General features: G+C 43.8%; 1 protein-coding gene across 1 annotated transcript in view; it reads left to right on the forward strand.

Annotated features, from left to right (window-relative positions):
* The first annotated feature begins 1,877 nt into the window (after window positions 1-1,877).
* Window positions 1,878-6,421, forward strand: part of LOC126980672 (spidroin-1-like) — a 51,930-nt gene continuing 47,386 nt past the window's right edge. The window contains exon 1 of the mRNA XM_050830798.1: window positions 1,878-1,996. The gene's annotated coding sequence lies outside the window, so the exon portion shown is untranslated. The remainder of the gene's footprint in view (window positions 1,997-6,421) is intronic.

The raw sequence follows: 6,421 nt of genomic DNA on the forward strand, positions 1-6,421 counted from the left end.
GTAACTTATTTCCTACTTCTCTTCCTCCTCTTCTTCCTCGTCCTCCTCCTCCTCCTCCTCGTCCTCCTCGTCCTCCTCCTCCTCCTCCTCGTCCTCCTCGTCCTCCTCCTGTATTTTCCCCGTCATCCTACTTGTTCTCCTCCTTCCTGCACTCTTTTCCCCTCTCCTCCTCTCCTCCTCCTCCTCCTCCTCCTCCTCCTCTATTTTCCCCGTCATCCTACTTGTTCTCCTCCTTCCTGCACTCTTTTCCCCTCTCCTCCTCCTCCTCCTCCTTCTCTATTTTCCCCGTCATCCTACTTATTCTCCTCCTTCCCATACTCTCTTCCCCTCTCCTCCTCCTCCTCCTCTTCCTCCTCCTCCTCCTCCAACTGTGATTTCATACCCTTTCCTTTGAGTACTGCTTCTTCCCTCCCCTCTAATTCCCCTTTCCCTCCCTTCCCTCCCCCTCCCCCCTCCTCCCTTCCCTCCCCCCCTTCCCCCCTTCCCCCCTTCCCCCCTTCCCTCGTGGCACGGACCAACACACACACAAGTCCGATGTTATTACTTGGCACAAATCAATATGGGGCCCCCCCTCCCCTCCCCCTCCTCCCTTCCTCCTCCTCCTCCTCCTCTTCCCTTCCTTCCTTTCCTCTCCCCCTATCCTGCCCTCCTCTTCCCCTTCTCTCCCCCTCTCTGCTTCCTTTCTCCTCTCGGTTCCTTCCCTTCCTCCTCCTCCTCCTCTCCTCCTCCTCCTCCTCCTCCTCCTCCTCCTCCTCCTCCTCTTCCGTGGCCGCGTGAGCGAGAGCAGAGAGAGAGAGAGAGAGAGAGAGAGAGAGAGAGAGAGAGAGAGAGAGAGAGAGAGAGAGTAAAATTCGGCGTGTGACGTTCTAGTGGAAGGTGGGCGGGGAGGTGGAAGAAGGGGGGGGAGAGGGGTGGAAGAGGGGAAGAGGGGTGGAAGAGGGGAGGAGGGAGGGGGGAGGGAGCGTGCGGTCTTACCTGTTCGTTTGGGATTGAGAGAGGAAAAGGTGAAGGGAGGGAGGGAAAGAGGGGAGAGGAGAGGAAAGGAGGGAGAGAATGGAGAGAGAGAAGGGAGAGAACGGTGGAGAGCATATAGGCAGAATTGGTGGAGAGAGAGAGAGAGAGAGAGAGAGAGAGAGAGAGAGAGAGAGAGAGAGAGAGGAGGAAGAGAAGGAAGAAGAAGGAGAGTGGAAGAGGAGGAGGAGAGAGAGAGGGAAGGAGGAAAGGAAGGAAGGAAGGAAGAGGGGAATAGAAGGAATGAATGAATGAGGAAAAGGTAAGGAAAGGAAAGAAGGGAAAGAGTGGAGGAAGGAGGAGGTGGAGGAAGGGAGTGAGAGAGAGAAATGTGGAGAGAAAGGGAAAAGTGGAAGGAGGGAAGGAAAGAGGAGGAGGGGGAGGAGGAGGAGGAGGAGGAGGAGGAGGAGGAGGAGGAGAGTCAAGAATGGAAACATGGAAGGGGAAGAGTGAAGGGAAGGGAGAGGGGAGAAGGGGAGATAGAGAGAGAGGGAGAGGTGGAGGAAAGGATGGAGAGAAGTGGAGGAGAGGAAGGGTGGAGAAGCCTGAGGGGAGGGCGAGGCCGCGACGGAGGAGGAGGAGGAGGAGGAGGAGGAGGAGGAGAGATGGCGGAAGAAGGAGGAGGTAAAAGGGGAGGAAAGTAGGGAAATTCAGAGAGAGAGAGAGAGAGAGAGAACCATCCCAGAATCAAGTGGAAAAGGAGGAGGAGGAGGAGGAGGAGGAGGAGAAGGAAGAAGAGAAGCTGGGGTAAGAGGAGGAGGAGGAGGAGTAGGAGGAGGTAGGGAGGGCCATAACAACCACCATCACCACTACCTCCACCTCCTCCACCTCCTCCACCTCCACCACCTCCACCACCGCGGGCAGCCAGTCGTTCTTTGGGCGGTGGTGAGGACAGACGTGCCGTGCCGCCCTTCGTCCCTCGCGCGCTCCCTGCCTGCTCTCCCCCCACCCCCCCACGGGACGCCTGCCTGCCTACCTGTTGAGTGTAAGCCCGACTCTCTCTCTCTCTCTCTCTCTCTCTCTCTCTCTCTCTCTCGTATGCTTACCTTTGCTTGATTCTAATTCACCTGTAGTTTTTATCTTAGTTATTTCTCTCTCTCTCTCTCTCTCTCTCTCTCTCTCTCTCTCTCTCTCTCTCTCTCTCTCTCTCTCTCTCTCTCTCTCGTGGTGATATTTCTGCTAGTTTCTTTTTCTTCATCACTTCTTTATTTTCTTCTTTCCTCCTTTCCTTGGTGTTTTTTTTCTTTTTCTTTTTCTTTTTACCTTCTGTGTGTGTGTGTGTGTGTGTGTGTGTGTGTGTGTGTGTGTGTGTGTGTGTACCTGAGTCCTTCCTTCCTTGATTAATCTTCTTACCTGCTCGTTTGTTATCCTCTCTCCTTCCTTCCCTCCTTTCCTTCCTTCATCCTGTCTTCTTTTTGTTTTTTCCTTCCATTTACACCTGTACTCTCTCTCTCTCTCTCTCTCTCTCTCTCTCTCTCTCTCTCTCTACCTGTTTCTTTACCTGGATTTGTCTTCATTAACCTGTTCAGTATCTGTCTAGTGTTTTTGTTTTGTTTTGCTTACGCTCCTGTTTTTGTCTTCATCCTTTTTTGTTAATTTGTTTTGCTTTGTTACCTGTTAATTAGTGTCCTTATCTACCTGTGTTCACCTGCTCTCTGCTTAATTAGTCTGCTTACCGTCTAATATCTAGCATCCTCTTCTTATTTCCCTTTTAATTCATCTGTCTAGTTACTGTCTATATACCTTTCTCTCTCACCTGTTTTACCTGTCCAGTGCCTTAATTATTTTCTGCACTCGTCTTCTGGTTTCTGCTTTAATTTACCTGCTAATGAATTTGACTAAGTACCTCATTGACCTGAGTTTTCATAATTAGTTTGCGTACCTGTCTGAATATAGCTTTTAATTTTCTTCTGGTTAACTTTCTTTTTCTCTTATTTTTCCTTTCTTTTGATCACTAACCTGTCATGCTTTGTACTCACCTTGTTTAGCTGTTAATTAGTGTGTTGAACAATCTCATTTACCTGTGTTTTTTCTTAATTAATTTGCGTATGTTTCTAATTGTAAGTTTTAATTTTATTCTGATTTTCCATTTTTTCTCTTCTCTTTTTCATCGTCTACCTGTCATCTTTCTACTCACCTGTACCAGCTAATTGACTTGAGTAACTACGTCATTAATCTGTTTTTTCTAATAATAATTAATCTGTTTTTCTAATAATACGTTTTAATTGTCTTCTTGTTTTCCTTGTTTTCCTTTTTTCCTTTTGATTTTAACCTGTCATGCCTTGTACTCACCTTTCCCTGCTAATTAACCTGACCACCTATTCCATTCACCTGTGTTTTCTTGATTAACCTGCATACCTTTTTAATTATACCTTTTAAATATCTTCTGTTTTTTCATCTTTTTTTCCCTTCTTCCTTTTGATTCTAACCTGTCATGCTTTGTAATTACCTATACCTGCTAATCAACCTGACCAAATATTCCATTCACCTGTGTTTTCTTGATTAACCTGCGTACCTTTTTAATCATACCTTCTAATTATCTTCTGTTTTTTCTTCTTTTTTCCCTTCTTCCTTTTGATTCTAACCTGTCATGCTTTGTAATTACCTATACCTGCTAATTAACCTGACCACCTACTCCATTCACCTGTGTTTTCTTGATTAACCTGCATACCTTTTTAATCATACCTTTTAATTATCTTCTGTTTTTTCTTCTTTTTTCCCTTTTTCCTTTTGATTTTAACCTGTCATGCCTTGTACTCACCTTTACCTGCTAATCAACCTGACCAAATACTCCATTCACCTGTGTTATCTTGATTAACCTGCATACCTTTTTAATCATACCTTTTAATTATCTTCTGTTTTTTCTTCTTTTTTCCCTTCTTCCTTTTGATTCTAACCTGTCATGCTTTGTAATTACCTATACCTGCTAATTAACCTGACCAAATACTCCATTCACCTGTGTTTTCTTGATTAACTTGTGTATCTTTTTAATCATACCTTTTAATGATCTGTTTTTTTCCTTCTTTTTCCCTTTTTCCTTTTGATTCTAACCTGTCATGCCTTGTACTCACCTTTCCCATCTAATTAACCTGACCACCTATTCCATTCACCTGTGTTTTCTTGATTAACTTGTGTATCTTTTTAATCATACCTTTTAATGATCTGTTTTTTTCCTTCTTTTTCCCTTTTTCCTTTGTCATGCTTTGTACTCACCTTTACCTGCTAATTAACTTGACCAACTATTCCAACACTAACACTACACGTCTTCCGCTCCCGCCCCCTCTAACATTCACTAACACCTCTAATTCCTTCTTCCCTTTACTCCCTCTAACACTAACACTACGTCTTCCGCTCCCTCCCCCTCTAACATTCACTAACACCTCTAATTCCTTCTTCCCTTTACTCCCTCTAACACTAACACTACTCGTCTTCCCCTCCCTCCCCCTCTAACATTCACTAACACCTCTAATTCCTTCTTCCCTTTACTTCCTCTAACTCTAACACTACGTCTTCCTCTCCCTCCCCCTCTAACATTCACTAACACCTCTAATTCCTTCTTCCCTTTACTTCCTCTAACACTAACACTACTCGTCGGCCCCCCCCTCCCCCTCTAACATTAACTAACACCTCTAATTCCTTCTTCCCTTTACTTCCTCTAACTCTAACACTACGTCTTCCTATCCCTCCCCCTCTAACATTCACTAACACCTCTAATTCCTTCTTCCCTTTACTTCCTCTAACACTAACACTACTCGTCCCCCTCCCCCTCCCCCATCTATCTCACCTTCCCTACCTGTGTTTTCTCTTAATTGATTTGCGTACTTTTTTAATCATACCTTTTAATTATCTTCTGTTTTTATTCTTCTTTTTCCCTTTTTCCTTTTGATTCTAACCTGTCATGTTTTTTGCTCACCTTTCCCGACTAATTAATGTGTTTACTTACCTCATTTACCTGTATCTTTTCTTATTTTCTTATCTTTAATTTTCTTACTTTTCTTATTTTCTTTGTTAACCTGTCATGCTTTCACCTCATCATTGCCGACTAATTAATGTGTTTACTTACCTCATTTACCTGTGTTCTGCCTAATTAGTCTTCGTATCTACATGTTTGTTATCTTCCCCTCCCTTTCTTCCTTCCTCTTCTCCTTCCTCATCCCTCTCCTATATCCTCCTCCTCCCAGTACTCACCTTTCTCTCTCTCTCTCTCTCTCTCTCTCTCTCTCTCTCTCTCTCTCTCTCTCTCTCTCTCTCTCTCTCTCTCTCTCTCTCTCTCTCTCTCTCTCTCTTCTTTCTTTCTTCTTTTTCTTCTTCTTTTGTTTGATTAACTTTGACTTGTTTGTTTGTGTCTCACACTCTCTCTCTCTCTCTCTCTCTCTCTCTCTCTCTCTCTCTCTCTCTCTCTCTCTCTCTCTCTCTCTCTCTCTCTCTCTCTCTCTCTCTCTCTCTCTCTCTCTCTCTCTCTCTCTCTCTCTCTCTCTCTCTCTCTCTCTCTCTTGTTTTGATTCGCACGTGTTTTGTTTGATTCACTTGTTTGTGTTTCTTCTATATTCTCTCTCTCTCTCTCTCTCTCTCTCTCTCTCTCTCTCTCTCTCTCTCTCTCTCTCTCTCTCTCTCTCTCCCGTTTTTCCTTCCTATTCTTCTTCTTTGTCTCTCTCTTTTTCTTCTGTTTGCTCTTCTAATTACCTCACCTGTTGAATTTTACCTGTCTTTGATTCACCTGTTTGTGTTTATCCTTTATCCTCCTCTCTTTCCTCTCTCTTCCTTTTTTTTTTCTCCCTCTTGTTCCTCTTCTTTGTTCCTCTTTATTTACCGTTTGCTCTTCTAAGTATCTCACCTGTTGATATAGTACCTCTTTACCTGTTTGTTATTGGTTGATCTACCTGTTTGTGTGTTCTCCTTTGTTATCCTTTCTCTCTCTCTCTCCTCTTCCCTTTTCTTTCCCTTTGTTCTTCTTTGTTTCTCTTTATTCACTGTTACTCATTCCCTTTTTTTCCTCCTCTTCATCTTCTTCGTTTATCTTATTGTTCCTCTTCCTCTTTTTTCCTCTTCTTCTCTTTTGTTTCTCTTAACTCAATGTTCCTCTTCCCTCTTATTTCCTTGATTCACCTGTTTGCGTTTCTCTTCCTCTTCCTCCTCTTCTCTCTCCTCTTCTCTCTTCCTCTTCCCCCTTTTTTCCCTTCTGTTCTTCTTCTGTCTTCCTTTATTCGCTCTTCTCCTCTCTTACCTGTTCCCTTACCTGTTAATATAGTACCTGTCTACCTTCTATTTTGTTCCTTCTTTATCCTCTCTCTCTCCTTCTCTCCTTTCGTTATTCACCTTATAATTTATTCATAACTTTAATTAACTGTTTGCTCATTTTACCTGCTCATTAGTTAACCTTTGTTTTTATCTCCCTGTCACTTTCATTTAC

The sequence above is a fragment of the Eriocheir sinensis genome, chromosome 4, assembly GCF_024679095.1.
Source record: "Eriocheir sinensis breed Jianghai 21 chromosome 4, ASM2467909v1, whole genome shotgun sequence".
In the NCBI taxonomy this organism is placed as follows: domain Eukaryota; kingdom Metazoa; phylum Arthropoda; class Malacostraca; order Decapoda; family Varunidae; genus Eriocheir; species Eriocheir sinensis.